Source organism: Pleuronectes platessa, chromosome 11, assembly GCF_947347685.1.
Source record: "Pleuronectes platessa chromosome 11, fPlePla1.1, whole genome shotgun sequence".
Classification (NCBI taxonomy): domain Eukaryota; kingdom Metazoa; phylum Chordata; class Actinopteri; order Pleuronectiformes; family Pleuronectidae; genus Pleuronectes; species Pleuronectes platessa.
In genome coordinates this window covers 6,170,025-6,192,746 of record NC_070636.1, presented here as the reverse complement: position 1 = coordinate 6,192,746, position 22,722 = coordinate 6,170,025, and the positions used below count along the sequence as shown (strand labels likewise).

The following is a 22,722-nucleotide window of genomic DNA, read 5'->3' as shown; positions in this document are numbered from 1 at the left end:
TTTAATTTACAGTGTAAGTGTATATATAATTGTATATACTGAAACTCTCAGGTTCATGGGAAAAAGAATGTGTTCCTCAAAATGTACAACTTATTTAAAGGTTCAGTGTGTTGAATTTAGTGACATCTAGTGGACAAGTTGCATGTTGCAGCTGATCACCCCCCACCTCACCCTCTCCTTCCAAACATGAAAGAGAACCTGTGGCAGCCTTCAGTTGTCATAAAACAACAAAAAGTCTTTGTTTGTTTGTTTACTTTGAACTACTGTAAAAAACATGGCTGCCTCCGTAAATATGTAAATATAAAGTATTAATGTTTAGAGGGCCCATTCTAGAGTAAAGAAAACAACACATTTTATAATTTAGATGAAACAAATCTCTATGATTTTTTATATTCATTTTCTGATCCCTTCCACCTAAATCTTACACACTGGACCTTTAACTTTTACAGAGGAATACATTGAATTGAGTGCAGTATGATTACAAATGTACTGTATGTTGTATATGTATATAAATGTATTTGTATTTTTCTTATTGTAATAAGACTTTTGTTGTTGAACCACATCATCACATCCCAAATCACGTCCATCTTCTTTTCATGTCTCTTTTCAGACAACACTTGTCTGCACAGATATAACCCCTGTCTATTCCGATTAAATGCAAATGAGGACATGCACATACAAACATGCAGACACACACACACACACACACTGCAGGAATAGGCAAAGTGTTTGATGGTCCAACCAGCTGCCTTGCAGAATTCAGAGAAAAAAGAGAAAAGGGGGTAGAGAGAGGTTGACAAACAGACAGGGAGGGAGAGAGAGAGAGAGAGAGACGGAGACAGAGACAAAGAAAAGAGAGGCATGTCTGCTCTTGTTGGTGTGCACAGATCTTTGAACTCATGATGAGCCAAATTCCATCCTCACATCTACCGGAGGAAGAACCTCACATGCACACGTACACACACACACACACACACACACACACACACACACACACACACACACACATAGTCAAATTATTTTTCTCTCCCCCCCAGACATCCGTTATCATCTGTCACCTGCATGTCTAGCATTTCATTCCTCTTTCTAGGGAACATATGCACACACACGCTTATGTAGACACAACATGCACACAACTTCATACATAAACACACACACACATACACAGCAAGTCAGAGTGGAGCGAGGGCGTAATTAACGTCTAGAAAACCACACTTATTCCGCTTTCTCTTCTCTTCTCTCCGCTGCAAGAATATACAGTACATACCATCATATGGCTGGACATATCCCACTCACTTCAAAGACCTGTGCTGAACCGAGTGTGCATGATTACAGGGAGGACTCGCTTTAAAGGGCCTCGCAGAAGAGAAAGAATCTGCGAGGGAGAGACAGGGAGAGAGAGAGAGAGAGAGAGAGAGAGAGAGAGAGAGAGGGATAGAGAGAGAGAGAGAGAGTGAGCAGCTGGGTTGGTGGTGAACATCTGGCGGCTGTGGAGGCCTGACCCTGACATGCAGGGGAAAGAGCTGCATCGTCTTTCTAAGATCTGCTCCCTTCAGTTTTTCCTCCTCCACTGATCTGATCGAACGTGATTGGACGTCTGTTAAAGGGGAATCTGTCACATCAGGTTGCTCCACTTTGGCTTTATAATGTTTTAAATCACACACTGAAAGCAAACGAGTCCCAAATGTGCAAACCCGTGCTCATATCTCCCTGATATTGACTTGTACATCCCCTGTGGCACAGTTAACCCCTGACTTGTTTCTCGGCCCTTCCCCAACCCACCTGCTTCTCTGTATTTACAGCTTTATGTACCAAAGAAGAGCCTATAGAATGTGTTGTATATGAGTGTGGCCTTTGTTGGAAAGTCAGAATGGCGGTGTGAAAGGTGGAGGGAGAGCAGGGGGAGAGCGGGGGGGGGGGGGAGGACACGCAGCAAAGGGCCGGGATCTGAACCGAATCCGATGCCACTGCAGGAAGTCTCACTCCTGAGCTCACCCGGGTTTAAAAGTGGTCAAAAGAGAAAACTGTGACGTTGCAAATCGAATATTGACATTTGATCCAGAGCTGAAGAGCAGCTACCGAACCGACCTTCAGATGAGTTTTGTCAACTTTAAATGTTGTGTCGTTCACTGTGGTTCTTTTACATGGACTTGATGGCCAGCTGCATTTTGACCATAAATCTAGAACAACGTCACGCATTCCTGAACATTCCCTGAAAACATAAACTCCCAGGACGGCTGCACATTTAGATTGTGTTGTTCTTTCCCCCCCCCCCCCCCCCCCCCCCGAGTGTGTGAATTAGAGTAGGTTTTATTGTAAATGGGTAAATGAACCTGACTATGAGTGAGGACATAAATATTTGGGCTTAACATATACAATTTGAAATACAAATTTGCTATAATATCAATATTAATGGTTTGTTTCTGTATTTTATTAAAACCATGATCTTGAGATAATTAGAAGTTATTGAATATGATTAAATCCAGTTTGCTTCAGTTGCATTATGCACTAGCTCTGCAGTTATGGTGCTTTACAGTCTGTCTGAGTTGTGTCTGTGCTGTGAGAGCATGATTTTAAATCAGCTGCCTCTTAAAGATGATTTAAAGGTGTTTAAACTCAACAGAGCTGAATTGAATTCCTCGCTGACACACTGTCCTGCTCTTTACTGGCTTAGAATTACACCAGTGGCTGTTTTCTTAGCGAAGTTGCTGGAATGTTTGTGTGTGTGTGTGTGTGTGTCTGTGTTTGTGTGCGTGTGTGGGTGTGTGCCAGCAGAGAGAAATCTAGAACTCAGGGGCAATGAGTGTATTTGGCTGAGTGTACTTGGAAGGGAAGAGGTTGATTACAGTCTGAGACGAACAAGTACACAGCGGAGGGAGAACTGCTGCTCAGCTTGTTTTCATATCACTTGCACTTGTTCTTCATGCAGCTCTGAGTTATGTTGATGTCAAACAAAACCACGATCCAGAAACACTCACCAGGGTTTGAACCTAATCATGTGAGCGGGGGGTTCTAGCTTTCTGTTTCCTTGGCTGTCTTTTGAGTTTTAGAATTGATTTTTAAAATATTACCCTTTGCATGGATTTGGTCTGTGAGCTACTAAATCAGTCCTGAGCAGCCTGCAGCTCCAGATGAGGCCCTGCTCACTAGGGCCACTGCTGACAGGGACCCAACCGTCTGGACAGGTTTACCTGAGGAGCTCGGACGAGGGGCTCACTTTTACCAACTAACTTTTACATAAAGGCTTTTATCTGTTACTTTTATGTTGCTTTAGTTATTTTCTTTCACCGTCACTCTCAACTGTTGTTTGATCTCTGTCTTCTCTGTCTTTGTCAAACAGTGTTTTGAAATGTGATGTAAAAAAATGTTAAAGTAAATCTTAGAATTATGCAAAATTGCTTTGTCATTTCAGATGAAGAATTCTTTAAATTCTTTAAATTCTTCAGTCTGGGAAGCTCAACGTGATAAACTCACTTCTGGAGTTCTCTTAAAAACAAGAAGCTTTTTTTGTAAATGTTTTCCTTTCGTACTGTTTTCTGCTGAATTCAACTCTCATTGCTCATAAGTCGAAGTCTGAAATGTATTCAGTGTGTTAATATGTGTCAAAATCTTTATGCTATTTCTAAATCAAACATGATCTGATCTTTAATTTGACTCCTGGTCCTTTCATCAAAAGTTGTCTCTGTGGGTTTGTATTGAAACTATTGAAATCATGCGTTTGGCAAGGAGACACTTGTTGGCATTGACAACTCAACACACCCAAATAATCTCCTCCATGGATTAAACTGCACTGTTCATACATGCAGCTGTGCAGTCAGAGGGGGTGGGGGGTGGGGGGAGCTTAATGTATGTAAAGGTAAAAACCTACAGTCTAATATTTGTATTATTTTCTATCCTGAACCCTTTCTAGGAGGCCTTGGGATCCTTTTTCCAAACAACTACGTGACTTATATTCACTCTTGTTTTGCTGATTTTGACCTCGATTCTCCCTTTTTGACCCAAATAAGGTCATGCTGTTTTTAAAAACATTTTATCTGAAGCACCAGTGTCGGATGTGTGACCTTTGGACCCGTCAGCTGAGGGATGCCAGGTTTCAGCGCGGCCAATAGAGGGACTTTGTTCTGCTGTCCAGGTTGTTTTGGAGGCTGTGCATGTGACAAAGCATTGATTCACCTCAAAACCTGATATATAGAATTTTCTAGAGTTTAAAACAAAGATAAAAACTGGAGTAATTGTTTCTGGAGACAGGGAGGAACGATCTGAAGAGAGTGGATCCCATCACTCCACGTCACAGATCCTCACACTGGTTGATGGTTTAGTGCCCAGACATATTTCTGATCTCCTGCTACGTTATGAAGCGTCCAGACACCTCAGGTCGTCTGGAGCAGGTTAGGCTTTCTGTCCCCGGAGGCCAAACTCAACATGGAGGAGCAGCGTTCAGTCTCCATGCTTCATATCTGTGGAACAAGCTCCCGGAGAAGTGTGAGTCGGCTTCAACGGATAACGTCTGTAGAAACTGCTGAGCTTCTCACTCGGACATTTGCTTTTGTTATGATGCATTTGGTATTTTACTCTCCATAAACTTTGAATTGCCTCACTGTTGAGCTCTGCCAAACAAATACACTTAAAGCCTGTTGTCATTAACCAGTAATCCACTGTTTGTTTTCTTGCTGTAAGAGCGGATAAGTGACCGGAAGCCACTCGGGGACAGTGCAGGTCATTTACTGCTGCGGGTTCTGACATGAGATAATCCTCCCTGTGCCACCAGCCTGGACTGGATTCATCTTCTATTTGAACAGCTCTTGATTCCAAAAGGCTATATTGACACATCGCGTTAATAAATCACAACCTGTAAAAAGAGGAACAGGAGCTGTTGCATGTAAAGCACATAGAAGGGAGGGAGCAGCTCCTCTCTCTCTCTGCCCCTCTGTTTTGTCTTTTCAGAGGGCGCACGGGGTATTACGGTAACAGAAAAAAAGGGGGGGAGACGGGGGCGGGCTCTAACCTCCATGTGCGTCGCTCTTGATTGACATGGCGGAGTCTCCCAGTACGCGTCGCGCCGCGCCAGCAGACAGGCAGGACCCGACCCTGGGAATAAAAAAACGCGCAGCTCCGTCTGTTTGAAGATTATTTTATTGCAGCGAGGTGAGTTCTTCTAACACTTCTAACCCGCACAGCACGAACCGTCCCGCGGAGACACCGAGTGGGGGGGCGGCAGGGAGAGGGACAGAGGGAGAGAGACAGGGAGGACGGGAAAATGGTGAAAAAGTTTTTTAAGAAGTGCGTGCGTGTTTGTGTGTGTGTGTGTGTGTGTGTGAGAGAGGGAGTTCGGAGGAGCTGACGCCGGCAGTCTGAGCAAACTTGGCAAAGAGTGGGGGGGGAAATCGGGAAAACTTGCGGAACTTTTTTTCTGGTTTAGTGTCATAACAGCTCCGGGGTTTATTTCCCCGTGAGGAGGGAAAGTGGCATGTCGGTCGGTCGTGTCCAGATCCTCCCGCAGCGGCCGAGACCCCGCGTCGGCCCGCGCGTCCCGGAGCCGCGCGCCGCCGCCGCCTCCGTGGGTCCGATTCCTCCGCGTTCACCCAAGAATGTGTTTGTGTCTCCCGACGGCTTCGGATGGAGCGAGTGCGCAACAGGAGGAACGAAAAAGCAAAGCAGCCCTTTCTCTCTTCTCTCCTTCTCTTTCTATCTTCTCTCCTTCTCTTTCTATCTTCTCTTCTTTCTTTGGCTTTACTGCAACAAAGACGCAACAGTTGTTGCGAACTTTTTCTCGAAATAGTCGTTTGTGTTGTGGCTGCGCAAAATACATCAGGAAATGGCCACTTTTGTAACTGCGAGGAAGAGAAAAAAAAAATCAAAGTTGGAAGGGAAGATGCTGAGGCAGTCAGATTTGACAGAGGAAGAGGGGGAAGGGGGGGGGGGGTGTTGCGAAATCATTGAATTGATACTATAGATAGGGGAGGGGGGGGGGGTGTTATGTGGCACTGTTGGATAACTGTGCGTAAAAGCTTATAGCGACTTTCCATGGAGTGTGTGTGTGTGTGTGTGTGTGCGCGCTGCTGCGGCGGCTGCTGCAGGAAAAGGGCTTTGGAGAAGAAGAAGAAAAAATTATCTCAACTCCAGCATATCCTAGCATTCCTTCCAGCCAGCCTCTCTCTCCCTCTCTCGCTCTCTCTCTCTCTCCCTCTCTCCCCCTCTTTCTCCCTCTCTCTATCAGAAACGACTACGTGTCTGTTTGTGCAGGGAAGACAAATCTCTCCCTGCCTCTCGGATGCAGACGTGGAAATCAAACATTGGGTCTCCTGCCTTACGACACGATCGATTACCTGCCCTCCACGTATCCACTCACACTTGCACAAACACACACACACACACACACACACACACACAAACGCAGTGACACGCACACACTCGCACTCACTAGAGCAAATAAATCACTTCATTTAACTCGAGGAGATGTGGCAGAGAGAGGTTGGAAATTTCGAGATGCAAAAAAGATGACTCTTAATTTGTAAAAAAGAAAGAGAGAAGTTAATGACAGGACCGAGTGGTTAATTATCATGCTGTCATGATTAGTGGTGGAGGTGGTGGTGATGGTGGAGAGGGGGGTATAATTGGGGTTATGATTTTTGAGAATTTTATACACCTCCTCCTCCTCCTCCTCCTCCTCCTCTTCGTCCTCCTCTTCTCCCTCCTCCTCCTTATTCATGCTCTGTGGGCTCTGGATCCAGTTGGAGAATATAGGCGAGGGGAAAAAATAACCTAACACTTCTCTGACACACACAGACACACACACACACACAGACACACACACACACACAGACACACACACACACTTTTCTGAGTCTTACTTTTTCGAGGAAGACAGAGAGAGGGAAAGAGAGAGAGAGAGAGAGAGAAGGAAAAGAAGGAGAAATCTGATCCCAAATAGATGACGTCAGATGACATTCCTTTGGTGGAAGGCTGATGTGGCCATGCAATTCTTTTTTTGCTTTGAAAAACCGATATCGGAGTCTTTAAAAAAAAAAAGAGAAGGTGATGGGGAGTAGATGAAGGGATTGGCCACCAGCTGAAAAGGTGTGTTTACGATTATGGTGGTGAAGGAATTCTCCCTGTGGTGCATGAATGGGCAATTTATTTTGCTGCCACAAGTCAGGGCCATTAAAACGTCTTGACATGGAAGTTCTCTGGGCTGCAGCACAGCAGGCCGAGGTGTGGACACTGGGGGGGCAGGTAAAGCTTTAATTACACTCAGGTCCAGTGACGTGCACTTTTCTTGGGGGAAAGGAACACGTCACAACTGATTCGCTCACACTTCTCCGAGTGTAACCCCGACTCAGATTTCTGCAGTTACGCAACAGGTAGAGTTTGTGGATCCGGGAAGGTCACTGCTCCACGGCCCCAGGTCGTGTCTTATTGTTCCTCTGGGTTTCAGTCAGTTGGATGCTAATCGAGGCTCACTGCTGCAGAGTGGGTGAACCTCGCCGCAGCTCAAATGACCTGGTTGTCAGAAGGTGCTTTCCTCTGAGAAAGTGTGTGTTTCCGTGCGCTCCTCCCTCTCAACACAAGCTGGACGGGGTTAATATCACAGAGCAGTGTTCTCTGAAAGCTGAGCCGCTTTCTGCTTCGGCGTTGATACACAATAAGAATGTAAACAAAGCTCACAGGCCGGAGAGGTTACGAAATCCACCCCCCCCCCCAACCCCCCCCAACCCCCCACTCCCCCACCCTCACATGTGTTGGTGCTGCGTTCAGAGCAACTTCTGTGAAAGCAAAAAGTTTGGTGTTTTTTTTAAATGGCAGCTTTTACATCTTAGTGCTTTATGTGTGTGCTGCGGTGGAGCGCCTGCAGGAATGTGGTGCGGGGGGGGGGGGGGTACATCGGCGTAATGTAAGCAGGGATTTGTGCTCAGAACTGATGCAATTGCAGGGCAAGAGATTTTCTGTTTGAGCAAAACGTGTGTGTGTGTGTGTGTGTGTGTGTGTGTGTGTGTGTGTGTGTGTGTGTGTGTGTGTGTGTGTGTGTGTGTGTGTGTGTGTGTGTGTGTGTGTGTGTGTGTGTGTGTGTGTGTGTGTGTGTGTGATATATTAGAGTACGCTGCAATTATGTAACGGAGGAGAAGGAGCAGTGTTTAGATGGGAGTCAGGTTGAAGGAGGGGAGCAGCCATTGTTGCCTTGGCCTGTTTCTCTCTTTCAGAAAAGGCCGGGGGGGGGGGTTTGGTTTGAATGAAGCTGTATACAAGTTAACGACCTGGGTTTTGTAACCAGCTTGGTCACACAGGTGAAACCCGGCCGCTCCCAGTCAGGGGATCACGGCCCGTCAGATCCCACACTCGGCCCCCGCTCAGTAACTCTCCCGCTGCTTGGGCTGATCCCACTTAATCAGTTTGTGTCACTTTGTTTTATTCCACTTAAGTGCTTGAGTCAAAAACATGTCACTTCTTTGGGGAGGTAAAAATAACGCCGCCAGCGACCTGCCGTGACCCAGATTTGACGGACTGGCTGCGCTCCGGGAGGATTTGCCCGTGACATTGTGAGAGAGAGGTTATTCTCAGCCCGGTGAGGAAGCTGCTCCCATGTTTCATGAGGACTCGTGATGGACGCTGTCTCTGCCTCACCTCGGACGTCATCTCCAGTTCTCAGCGTTCCACCTGGGCCGGCTCTTGCTTCGCTGTTGGCCCAATAAAAACCTGCAGGTTCGCCCGGTGGAGAAATGGGGTCAGGGAAGGGGCAGGGTGATGCTCGCCGCTCTGTGTGTGTGTCTGTGTGTGTGTGTCTGTGTGTGTGTGTGTGTGTGGATGCGTGTCTGACTGGTAACCTCGAAACATGTTATCCGAGGGCTACTGTTACCGAACTGCGCTTGTGTGTCGGGAACAGAAGCTGGGGCAGCTATAGGGTTACACAGACAAGACAATGCATACCCTGGATAGTGTGCGAGGGCATGTGAAAGAGAGGCGGAGAACAAGAGGAGGGCTTCGGATTAAACCTGCTCATCATTTGTTTCCTGCTGCATCGGCTTCCATGAGGTCCGGGGCCCTTAGCTGTGCCAGTCAGACGTCTCAATGCCGGGTTACAGCCGCCAAACCTGGGCACGCTGAATTATACATTTTGGAAAGATGTTGATTGATCGATAGAAAATAAATCCTCATGTCGTTAAGTGACAGGATGATATTTGAAACTAATGAGCAACTAGTTTAAAGAGCATGAACAAGTCCTATCTTCTCAAATGTTGGGTCAACAATAAACTAAATCATCAGAAGTTTTATAAACCAAAGGAGTGATTCATGAATCCACAAAGTGTCTTCAGGTCCGGGTTAGGCTGAGGACGGTGAAAGTAATTGGTGCATGAAACTGGTGCAGAAGATATGACATATGCTCAGTTTGTGCAGATTCGGTATCGGTTCATCCACCAGTTATCATCTGTAATATCTGCTACTGCATGCGAATGAGCAGCTGCAATTACGATGCATATTTACCGATGGTGAACTGGTCTGCTGGTCGCGGATCAGTTGCTCAGATTTGGAATTCTTCCACCCAGTAATTGTCGGGCCTCTGCAGGTTGTATGAAATCTGCTTCTCGGCCGGACCATCTGTTTTTCTCTGAATGCAACAGGTGTGTTTCCCAGAAAGATCGCCGGCTTCGCTGTTAATGTAAAATAAAAAAATAAAAAAGTGCAGTTCAGCCGAGTGAGTGGGAAAGAGGTTCTCTCATTGGAGGGTTGGATGTGAGGAGGTGGCGCCGCTCGGCTGAGAGGTCAAGGGCTCGACACCTGGAGCGCAGGAGGAGGAGGAGGTCCTCCCGTCCCTCTGCTCGGCCTCATGAAGCTCAGCGAGGACAGGGTGGTTTGTCCCTGTGGTGCAGGAGGCTGGTGTGTGTTTACCTGGAGAACAGTTACTGCTGCTGCCGCTGTGACATGTGACGGAGAGCAGAGGAGCTCGTCCATTATCTGAACTTACATCATCCCATGTTTTATGAACCTTTTTAAAAACAGCTGGAGGTCCACTTTTTCATCCAGGTCATCCATTATTGCTGCTTTTATTATTTAACTAATTAGGAATTATTTATTTCTTTTGTTAAATAGTCATGATAGGAGAAAGTGCTTGAATTACCCATACATTGTTTTATTAAACGTTTATTATAAAGTTTATGGCTGTAAAGTATGAAGCCTCAATTACTTTTATTTTTTCACGAGGGTTTTTTAAATTGCATCTTAGGAATCACAGAAAGTGGCCGATATATTTTTATCACAGTTATTTATAGAGGTGAAGGAGATGTCCTGCATTTCCAGGTTTATCAGGATTTACTTTACGACTCACTGCGTATCAGAGAAATACATTTATTCATAAAGTACCCCCCCCCACCACCCCTCAAAACAGAAAAACAACTTTATGACCTATCCCACGACAGCAGCTGTTTATCTGCTCGATACTTTCACTTTCCATTTCCCAGCTTCTCCCTGCACACTCTCTTTTCTCTCTCTCTCTCTCTCTCTCTCTCTCTCTCTCTCTCTCTCTCTCTCTCTCTCTCTCTCTCTCTTTCTTGATCTCACTTTCTCTCCCATATGAACAGGGGAGTTTTGTTGAAGTATCCCAGCATCTCATGTTTGCTCGGCACGGAGCTGTAATGTTTACCCTCCTCCTCTCATTCTCTCCGTCTCCCTTCCTCTCTCCTTCCCGGCCTCTCTCGTTCTCCAGAGACCCATCTCTCCCCCCGGGTTTTGTTTTTTTGTCTCACTTGATAATTTCCTGCATTGTTGACAGTTGATTTAGAAGAAGATAAAAGAAGCCTTTCAACTTCTCTGCCACCCCGCCTCCCTCCTCCTGTCTCCTTTTCCCCTCATTGCACACTCTCCTCCTCTTGTCTCCTCTCCTAAAAGAAGAGATTTCCTAAACATCTACAAAACCAGAAAGTAACCTTGATTGCATAATTCAGTATCAATAACAAATAGCTCAGCTCGCCCTGGACTTCTCTGCCTGCTCATGGCAAGAAGCAATAATTTGTTGTTGGCTGCAACAAATGAAAAATGAAAAGTATTTCCAGACTTTTTAGAAAAATGTGAAAAGAATGTTCTGCATCAGACCAAGGACTTCACGTGTCTGGTTTGCTTTGACTCTGACTGTTCAAGACAAGGTCCTATATTATTATTGAAAGTATTGATTGACATTTGCATAGAATCGTACATGTTCCATTTGGAAGAGTCATCACATCACACTCTGCTTTAGAAATTGTTGTTTGGTTTTGTTTCTTTTTATACTTAATGTATTGGCACTGTAATAATGTTGAGTATATATTGTGGTTGATTTGAGCTCATACAGTGATTATTAAAGATGTTTCTCTTTGGTAATGATGCTCATCCTGGACCCAGTGGCTGCTCTTCCTCTCTTCCTCTCTCCTCTCCATCACCTTCTCTTTCATCTCGCCCCACATCCCTTCTTCTCTTCCTTCAGCTGAACTATCATGTGAACTTTAACATAATATTTTGTAGTTGTCTGTATCACGGTTTGTTCACGTTATCAACGAACAACTATGCTGAGCAAAGCTTTTGCAGTAACAACAAGATTAAATCATCAAGATGGGAATATAAATCAAAATAGATAATTTTAGGTCAGATCAAAGAAATCCTTCATACTTGACTGTGACAATTGTATTCTACGATTAACTTTAAATACATCAAGAACAAATTAAATTGATGGTTATTCAGAACTTGGCACATGTGTGTGTTCTAAAGTTTTTGGATTATTATTTTCACAATAACAGCGGGCGTGTGTGGTATCAGATGTTTAAAATGGGCCTGTCTGTGTTGTCAGTGATTTTAGTCAGTAGGTGAGGTGTCGCACTTGATGCCATTTAAGGTCAAGCAGAGATCATCCCTGTGCGGCTTCCCTGCAGCTTTGAGTCATTGCTCATCACTTGGTGTCATTTAAAGGTCCTGACAGCGGCTGCAGCAGAGAGGCCGAGCGACATATGAGGAAGAGAGCAGATTATGGAAGGGAAAACTATAATACAATTTATATAAAATGATTGGGAATGTAGAAATGATGTTGTCAAAGTTGTCATCAGGAGCTGGTGAAGTTTTGTGGACACACACCTGCAGGGAAGCTGGAGCTGGATGTGTAGCCTTTGGTCGCCCTGCCCCTCTCGTTCCCTTACACAAGTTCCTCGGGGGTATCGTCCATAGAAGCCGCTTGTTGAAGAGCTGCCCACTGTGTGTGTGTGTGTTTGTGTGTTTGTGTGTGGTCAGCTGGCCAAAGGGATCAAGCGTGCACCTGTACACACACACACATACACACAAACACCAGCCTCCTAACACACACGCACCAAACATACACTCGAGCAGAGTTGACTTTACGTGCCTGCATTAGCATGCCAGGCGTGTTGGTGTTGCTTGTTGGCGGGCCCATGGAAAGTTCCGCCACTCGTTAATGACTGTTGTCATGCCTGACTGTGAGCGTTCTGCCTGTGTATCTCAAGTGTCCGCTGTGTGTGTGTGAGTGTGTGTGTGTGTTGGATTGGAGGAACTGAACCTATAACTGCTACTATTTCAGATGGTTGTATAAACCCCTTGGAATTGGAACAGATTTGTAGAAGACATTTTCAAGCATCTCTCTGTTTGTGTGACCGTGTATGTGTGTGTGGATGTTTTACACACGGTCCCATGTTGGTGGGTTTGAACATCCCCGACCTGCAGGTTCTTCTGAAGTCCGTGTTTTTTAATGCAATTCCCTTGTTAGAACACCCCCCCACCCCCTCTCCAGGGCATGCAGACACACACTGACCCCTCCTCACACCCGGCCCCGTCCTCCACCCACCCCGGCTCCACATACCTGTCCCCTCTACCTCTTGTCCATCTGGTCCGTTTGTCACTCACAGCACATTTCCACTAAGGTGATTACGGTTTAAAATGCTGATCGCAGTTTTCTGAAGTTTTCCAAAAGTTTCCCCAACCGAGTTAAAATTCATAATCTTGAGGTGAATTGCTACTCGTGTTGCATTAGAAATGGGGTAAACACAGTGTCTGAAAAAAACTGTTAATGTTATTGTATGAAAGTTTATATAATAGCATTTTTGATCGCAGCTCATAAATGTGACCTCCCGACCAAATCAAGCCGGAATTCCTGTTTTGCTTTTTCGAAATTACGATTTCATGCTTGGAAAATCAGCTGTCTGCATGAAAGTGATTGCAGGTTAACCTCAATATCTGTGTTATGTATTTCCAACATTGTCTTCGCAGGCATTGGTGTATTGGAAAAGTTTGATTTACTTACTAGTCTTTTTATTTATTTAATATATAGTTTTTTCACATTATCCAGCTCGACGCTGACATTACCTAAGTTCCCCCATTTTCCTTCACTTCTTCCCTTCCTGCCCTCAAGCCAGACCCCCCCACACACCCCCCACAAATCACTAAAACATCCCAAATACACACGCACTGAGACACACACAGAGACATGGAGACAGGCAGGCAGAAACACACAAAACCACACTCGCACAACCACAAGCCTAGTGTGTGAAATCCTGAGGCTGATTGAGGAAGAGGAATGTGACCTTGTGACCCCAGGCTGTGGGGAGGGGTGTTATAAATATGTGTGTGTGTGTGTTTGATGTTGGGGAGCAAGTGATTGTATGTACACTTTCCATTGGCTTGCTATTCCCAGAAGTGTCCTTGTTTTTCACACCAATTTAGTTTTGGTGTAATGGATTTAATTCGGCTGCCTGCACATTCATAAACACAACTGTGAACCAGTCATAGCATTAAACCTGTTAAGAACCATTCATTCACTATTTGCTTGCTTGGTTGTGCATTAAAAGATTGTCTGGGAGAGAGAGAGAGAGAGAGAGCGAATGTGTGTTTGTGTGTGTGTGTGTGTGTGCGTGCACAAATCTCAGACTCACTTGCTGTCTTGTCTGTGAGAGAGGAGACAAGTTTCTCATGTAGGTGTGACTAAATAGTCTTTCTTTCTCAGCGCACACACACACCACCCACCGAGCAAGCTTTTTCATGGCTCATAAAACTGATGATCTGAATGTCTCTTGGTGGTTCGTCCGTGTTTATGAGACAGAGAGAGAGAGAGAGAGTAAGGGGGGAGTAGAGTTTACTTATTGACTTGGCATAGCTGTCTTAATTAAGACTCATGGCATGCAGCCCTGACGGTGCGCGGCGTTAGCGGCAGAGACCGCGGGGGGCCGGACGGCAGCCGGTCCCATCGAGGTGAATGTGGACTCATTGTCTGGACTCTGTGGTTGTCCCCCCTTCACTCCAACGCTCGTTATTTAGAGCCGATTGTGCCGATTGTAGTTTGTTGCGTTGAAATCCATGGTGATGCAGAGGGCCCAGGGATGGAGAGATGGTGCAGCAAACCTCACAGCAGAGATACAACTGATGAAACTGTCTCTCTGCTGTCGGGCTGTTGACGGTCTCCTCAGCAGGCAACCTGGTGTAACACCGCTGGTTAGCTGATTTGCGAGTTCCCCAACACCTCACGCTGTAGCTGTGAGAATTGGATCGGCTAAAAGCAACAAGTCACACTCTCTGCACCACCGGCTCCAAACACACACAATATAAACAGGGACTTGTGAAATACACGTCTTTTTTTGGTATAGATTAATGTATAAAAGGTGGGAAAGGCACATCACTCTGTCATGAAGCATGTCAGTACATCATCAGATCTCATGTTTTGTTTGACCAACAGTTCAAAGTATTATATTTAGAAATATATACAAAATATTAAACTTACAAATTCTTTCACTTTTCTCACATTTGAGAACCTGAAAAGTTAAGAAACACATTTGTACTATTTAATTACATTGCAAAATGTTATTTTTCTAATACATGTCATGTGGTCTAATGTAATAGTGCGGCCAAATGTAACTTTATATATTTCTACCTTTCTCTATCTTTCTGAACACACACACACACACACACACACACACACACACACACACACACACACACACACACACACACACACACACACACACACACGCAGTATTATATTGATTCCTGTGCATTCAGTGGTAGAACTTTGGGTTTTGGGCTCAGACTCCAGGGAGCCATTAGATTTTACAGTTAAAGCTCCACGAAAGTTCAATTTTTTTCACTCTGTGCAACCCTGAGCCAAATCATACTCCAAACCTGAATGTGCATGTGAAGCCGTTTCGTCCCGAGGAACTACACAGGGAGGAATCTGCAGCTGGGCTGTTTAGGTTTTGGAGTCGGGGCTCTTCTGTACGTTTTTCTGGCTGCAGTGTGAGACTGAAAATATTCCCCCGCTGCCTGCCAGGGTATACAATGTATTGTGTGTGTTTGTGTGTGTGTATGTGTGCTTGTTTTTGTGTATTGGAACTCAAGCATGCCTGTGTGCACCCAAACGATGTGCATGTGGGTGTTTGCGAGGCCTGTGTGTCTGTGAGCCGACGTGCACACCGAGGAGGAAGTGGCTGTGTTTGTTTAAACTAAGCACGCTCAGCCATGTGGGACAATTTAGCGGGAATGAGAACCCCCACTCCCCCCCCCCCCCCACCCCACCCTCCAAGCATGCATTGCTCTCCTCCCCCCACCCCACCCCCAAAACCCTCTGAATGGGCGGCTGTCTTTTGAAAGCTGAGGGGTTGTTTGGGAAGTCGGGCCAGGAGGTGGTGGTGGGGGGGAGTAAGGATGAAGGGCGGAGGAAGAGGGGGAAGAATGAGGGCAGGGGGAATGCTGAGACAGGTTAAAGCTGGGAGTGGGGCAGAGGAGGGGGAGAGGAGAAGATAGAGAGGAGGAAGGGAGAGAGAGAGAGCTCTGGTGCGTAGTAGAAGCTATAGAAGCAAGTAGAACCAAATATTGTGCGTTGGAAGTTGTGTTTTTGTTTTCAGTTTCTCAGGATGTAGGTTTGGACCTTTCTGTCCGTCCTTATCTCGAGAATGCCGTGAGGGATTTGCCAAAAATTTGGTGCAAACATCCACTTGGCCTCAAAGATGACCTGAATTGAATTCAGTGGTCAAAGGTCAAAGTTCACGGTCACGGTGGCCTCACAAAGTATGTTCATGTTTTTTCTATGTGATGGCTTAAGATCAGCTTGAGGGGATTACTTCAAATTTGGTAGAAACTTCCACTTGGACTCAAAGAAGAAGTGATCCGATTTTGGTGCCTGTAGGTCAAAGGCTCAAATTCACAGTGACCTCATACAACTGTTCTATACTAGATGAATCTGGAAATGTAGAAATATGCACACAGAAAAGTGCACTTGTTGGCGTAAGCATACAACCGCAGTGCAGTCATTTTATTGTGAAAGGCAGGCAACCACTAAAGCCATACACAACACACACAGCCTTATCTGAGCCGCCACTTGAAAAGGATCCAGCTCTGCGGGGAGGGCTGCATTACATGGAACCAACGGCGTTACACAGCAATAAGCAGCGGACCAGCCTGGGCAGGAGGCTGTGGTGGATGAGGACATACAGAGGAGACATGAATAAAGATGTGGAGCTGATGCAGAGCCGGCGCTGTGTTCTGCCATGCTAGAATAATGCTGTCATGTCTGGGATGTAAATGAAAATCTGATGCGTGTTTTTTAGGCCCGCGAGGGTTTGCATGCTTTTCATGTGGGTGCATGAATTAGAGAAGACAGACGAAGAAGGAAAGTTTGAACCTGAGTTGAGTTCACACTGTCTTCACATCTCCATGGTGACAGGGAGAGATATCACAATAGCAGAAATGAAATGACTGGTTTTTCTTTTATATGTGTCTGTTTTTAAAATTTGGCTTGTTTGAGACTTAAAGTTAAATTTAACACTTCATTTGACTGTCACAACCTTTTAACTTGCACAACCCATAGCAGGCATTTGCATCTTTGTCATTTGGTTAATAGGTTAAAAATCAATCTGAGTTCAGTGGTGCTGTGTCCGTAAAACTTTGCCCCAAGGCTAAAGATATAAAGAGACGATCAGTATCTATGTTAATGTGTTGAACATGGCTCATAAAGGCACCTGGTGTTTCAAGCTGCTTATGTAGAGTCAAGTCAGCACATGCTCTTGACTTTCTCAGACTTTAACATCCGAACGTCCTCCGGAGAGAACACGGGAGGATCTGTGGAGTCCAGTGCACGTCTGAAAGCACCTTCAGCGAGCCTCCCAGTTGACTTGTGTGTCCACGGCCCTCCATGCTACCTCCCCACCAGTCAGCCCAAGTCAGCTTTTAGTCTGGCGGCTTGTGGGATCAGCCTCCCGGTGTGTGGCCCGACTGAGCCTGGGAGATCCGAGGTGTTAGGGAGGGGTTTTGCTGTGAGCTGTCCTCAGGCCTGCTGCTCCTCTCTGGGCCGCAGAGCGCTCAGCCCTCAGCCTCTCTGGATCTGATAGAGGAAGGTCTCAACTGTGTTTGAGGGAGGAAGTGAGCGAGCGAGGGATGAGAGAGGGAACGAGCGACAAGGAGGGAGGGGGGGGGGGGGGACAAAAGGAGAAGGAAAAAATCTGGAAGCGCTGCCATGAAGAAGAGTGAGTCATGTTCATGTGCTTGTGGGAGAATAGCCACTTCCTCTGTGTTGAACACACACAAACATCAATACAGTTGTTCTGAAGGCGTTTTGATGTTAATAGGGATAATGAGGACGGAGGTGTTGGTCGGCATCGGCCACAAACATGGCGGCGTTGTTATGGACGCTGATGAGGCTGATGGAAACAATGAGGACGATTACAAAGGGTTTAATGATGATTATCAGGGCGGGGGGGGTTTCGTGTTTGTGTCGGTCTATTAAACGATTTTGCCGGGTGTGTGGTCCGTGCAACCGAAACCTCCAGCATCTGTAAATCAAAGGAGCGGGAGTCTGGCAGTCTGCGATTGGTGGAGACGTCAGTGTCTCTGGGCGAGATAAACGATATCGGAAAGTCACTTTGTCCCCCCCTCCCCCCACACACTCTTGTTTGAGTGTTTGCATTAGATCTGTTTGGGCTCTGACTCCCACACAAGGTCCCACATCATTTCATTTTATGATATTCTCAGTTCTTGTGTTGTTTTTTTTCCTCTCCTCTCCTCCACCGAGTTACGTTGCTGCTACGTGGCAGCGTTGGACTGTCAGGGCCTCTGCTGTGGGTTTACTGCCTGCTGGCCTCTGCACAACCACACACACACACACACACACACACACGTATACACACGATCACACACACACACAAACACATGGCCAGCCCTCAGCCGTACAGCTGCAAGAGGGAGGGCTCGCTGGCAGATGCACACATCTGTTGGAGCCGTGTTAATGTGAAGCTGACACGGACCTCCCATTGCAACACAGAGCGGATTGTATGTGCTGTGGCTCCATGAACGTTTCAAACTGGCTTCTCCCGACTCTTAATTTGCCGGACTCATTCAATTTACTCTCACCCTACAGTATCTCACACACACACACAGACACACACACACACAGACACACACACTGCCTGCCGTCTGTGGTATGACAGGCAGGACTAATGTTTGTTCAGGAGCAATAACACAATTAGAATTCCACACATTTCTCCCTCCACACACACACTCAACCTCCGGCCCCATCATCTGCCCCCCCTCCCCATCTCCTCTTTCCTCTCCCGTCCCCTCCTCCTCTTCTCTCCCCCCCCCCCCCCCCCCTCATCTTTCCATCCTGCCTCCCTCGGTTAACAGATTGCTGTCAGTTCCACCTTGCACAGACAGACAACAGACGGTATTGATTTAATAAAACCGCATTGCTTTGTTTTCCCACCAGACTGCAGAGCTAGGTCAGTCACGTGTGTGTTTGTTTGTGTGTATACTTGTGTGTCTGTACTTTATTCATGGGACAGATCGACTTCCACTTAGGATTTGATACATGATCACCTGTATCTCAAACACACACACACACACACACACACAAACACATACACTGGAAGTACGCTCCCACTGCTCCTGACCTGATAGCCATTTCCTCTTCATTTTGTTCACAAGGAAAACTGATGCCTCACCTACCCCTTCCTCCCTCCCTCCCTCTCTTCCTCATTCTTTCTCACCCTCTCTCTTCCCCGGCTCCTTTTCTTTCTCCGCACTCCTTTTACCATCTTTCTCCACCTTTCTTTCTCTGTGACCCTGTTTTGTGTTCCTCTATGTGTTGAGGGTGTTGTCTTGATCCTGAGAGTGTGTGTGTATGTGTGTGCACGTTATGTAACTGTAGTCTCTCCCTGGGAATGGGCCGCCGTTTCTTTGAGCTACGCTTGCACGTCCCGCCCACTTCTCCGGCTGCAGCCTATGAGCGGAGCCGACCACTTCCCATCAGCCAGTGGGAGAGGGGAGCCGTGTTTTGACAGGGCAGTGGAATGCGAGGGAAGGCGGGGTCTTTCCAGGAAGTGGATGGCAATAGAGTCAGATCCTGGAGTCTTTGGCTTAGCTACTTATTTGGCACCCTGACACAGACTGAAAGTCACTGCACTCTTTTAGTGTGGAAACAGGCTGACTGTTAGAGGTTTGTGTTTTTAAGTGTGTAAAACAGCATCCTGCTTCATTTGTTCCTTCTCAGTAACTGAAGGAGGAGTTAGACGAGTGCATTCTGCCTTTTGAGTCATTTAAAGATATCTGACGTTGGACTTTGTGACAGCGAGAAAGACGACCAGTCCACTGAGCTGACGTCTTTGGCTCGTCTGTTTCTGGCCTGTGCTCCTGGAAACCAGCCCTGATGAGAGGATTGGATGGGTGGGTAGATGGATGAGAGAATGACAGGGGAGAAAGGCTTCGCCCAGGGTACTCATTTTGTCTATGTGGAGGGCGAGGGATGGAAGAGGGGAGGGGGGGGGAAGGAGGAGAAGTGCTGAGCTGGTCGTTTACCAGGCTGGGTCCCGACTTGTCTGTGCTCAGGCTGCACTCAACTATCTGCAGAATGCCTGGTATTTGGAGGAAACTGGGAAAAAAACCAGACAAGGGGGAAGAGAGAAAAACATGAAAGAGAGAGAATAGTTTTATGGGAGAAAAAGAGTGAACACAGTTCTTTTTATGCAGCTTCATCTTGGACTAATCAGATGCAGCGGGATGGTTCAAGATTTCTTCAGAAAGTTGACAGTCGGGGTGTATTCTGCATTTCTTCGAACAGACTGCAGATTCTTAATAGCTCCACATCTGCCGTGAGTTATGTGCGAGATTCAGGCAACAACCGCGGAGTAACCTTGGGAGACTCGTTTGCATTCTGTAAAAGTGGAGAGATGCTCTTCCAGGCAGGGAATGCTGGGACGTGGCAATGACAAAACTTCCAAAACTGCAGCATTGTTGTGATAAGCAGAGCAGCCGCCAGAATCTGGAGGAGAAAAAAAAGACCCCTGGAGACAGAGCACAGCCATTTAGACGCATGGACTGTTTGTGGTTAATTCTCAGTCGGGGGATGTATTTTGTATTTAGCTTTTTTTATCATCGATCTGCTCATTCTATGCACATACCCCCCCTACCCCGTAGTGATGCCACCGATCGCCCTGCACCCCCCCCCCCAGCATGCGTCTTTCAGAAATTCAAGCAATCTCACATTGAAGATTGCCTTAAAGTTTTTAGAGACTTTCGTAAAATCAAGTATACGTAGCAGCATCTGGCTGGTGAAAGTCTTTCGTTCACAATCAGATGTGGTTTCATGAGGTGCTGGAGCTCATCTGTTTTCAGGGGGGGGGGGGGGGGGGGCCTACAGGCCTCAGTTCAATGAGTTTGGAGAGGAGCTTGTTCATACATGGTTTGCAAGTGGAGCCTGTGTGTGTGTGTGTGTGTGTTGTATGTGTCCGTTGCATTCCTCTCCACCCGTTCCAGGTTCGTCTTCTTCGTGGATGACATGTCATTACCGCAATTACAGGGCAAGAGGACTCCGACCATACACACACACACACACACACACGACGCACATACAGAGGCCTGCACACTTAAAAGCGCCTGCATGAATCCATGTACACACACACACACACATACACACACACACACACACATGCAAACACACACACACACATGCGCACACATATGCAAACCAACTGCATGCAGTCATCCTGAAGAACGCGCTGAATCTCTAAATTTTGTTTCAGACACTTCCCCTTTGTTCCTCTCTTTCAGCCTCTCAATGCACACACTCTCTCTACCTCTCTCACACACACACACACACAACCACACACACACACACGCACACACATACTCACACACTGGCTGCATATGTGCAGGAAAGCTGGGCCGACATGGGAACACGAAGAGGTTCCATCTTTTATAAATCCCCTCTCTGTCTTTCCCAAGTGTGTGTGTGTGTCTGTGTGTGTGTGTGTGTGCATTCATGCTCCCCTCAAAAGTACGCACAAGTCCAACATTCCTCTTTGCCTTCCTCTCCACCTTTTTTTCTCTCACCCCCTCCCCCCTCCTCCCTTCTCTGCTTCTCCCCCACATCCACTCCATCTCTCTCTTTCCTCTTGTGAAAAGGTACTCTGTGTGTGTGTGTGTGTGTGTGTGTGTGTGTGTGTGTGTGTGTGTGTGTGTGTGTGTGTGTGTGTGTGTGTGTGTGTGTGTGTGTGTGTGTGTGTGTGTGTGTGTGTGTGTGTGTGTGTGTGTGTGTGTGTGTGTGTGTGTGTGTGTGTGTGTGTGTGTGTGTGTGTTTTAGAGAGAGGGGGTGAGTCGGGGAGGAGAGGGAGGGAACAGGTCTCTCACGGACTGAATACCTTTTGTAAAAGGAGCTGGGGTTGAATGGGAGTGGTGTTGGTGGCAGTTTCCCACCATATTTAGAAGCTACCCCCTTTTCTCCAAACACACACAACCCGCACACACACACACTCCGTTGTGTGACTGTGTGCAAGTGTAGTGAATGCCAGCACAGATTCAAGTTGTCAGCTGATAAGAAGGGACTTGGATCAATCCCAGTCGTGTTTGGTTTACGCTGTGTTTGTGAAAACAAGCTTTGTGTGTGTGTGTGTGTGTGTGTGTGTGTACTGGAATGAATAGACAAACTTTAGTTCTGACTCTTGAGATCTTTACTCCGTGCCTCACACACCCAGGATGAGGAAAAGGACACCTACACCTGCGTCTCTGCGTTATCTCTCTACTTTTATTTCACCACATTCACATGCACATTACGTCCTGTTCCTGATAACAGTGATATGAACGATCTATTTCTGTATCTGTCAAATCTCTATCTCTGCACATGTGATGAACGAGCTTCCAGCCTGTGACTGACTTACTCATTAGTGAACTGTGTCTCGGGTTCGTCAGTAGTTGTCACTGATATCCAGGCTGCAGCTGCTCATGACTGTTCAACCACATGATGACAAAGAACAACATCACCTTGAATTCCATTTTAAGTTCAGACTCAGTTTCAATTCTGCTTCTCCAGTTGTTTCTCTTTTCATTGTTTGTTTCATTACCAGTAGAATTCACATCCAGGACAAATCTGCAGCCCCGATAGAATCTCAGAAAGTTCAAGTTAATAACAGGTTATTTGTATTTTTGCAACTTGTGAGAAAAACTCTAGAACCTCGATAAACTCAAACCTTCAGTAACCCAAAATTTGCAGTGCCTATTTGAGTTAAATCTCTCCACTGCTTCCTAGGAGATGTTAATGTCCGGCAAAATGAGGCTGCTTTCAGACATGCACTGAACTCCGCAGATCCTCAGTGTATTTTCTCCAGGACGTGGTAATGCAATAGTCCGAGTAAGAGGCTCCGGGTCCATCGCTGGATTCACCGCGAACGATCTCCACAGCGGAATTTATGCGTTACCTCCTGCGTCTGTCTGCTGCACCCGGCT

At 46.5% G+C, this 22,722-nt stretch overlaps 1 protein-coding gene across 1 annotated transcript in view; it reads left to right on the top strand.

Moving 5' to 3' along the window:
• Positions 1-4,896: 4,896 nt before the first annotated feature.
• Positions 4,897-22,722, top strand: part of fndc3ba (fibronectin type III domain containing 3Ba) — a 92,715-nt gene continuing 74,889 nt past the window's right edge. Inside the window, exon 1 of the mRNA XM_053433762.1 lies at positions 4,897-5,145. The gene's annotated coding sequence lies outside the window, so the exon portion shown is untranslated. The remainder of the gene's footprint in view (positions 5,146-22,722) is intronic.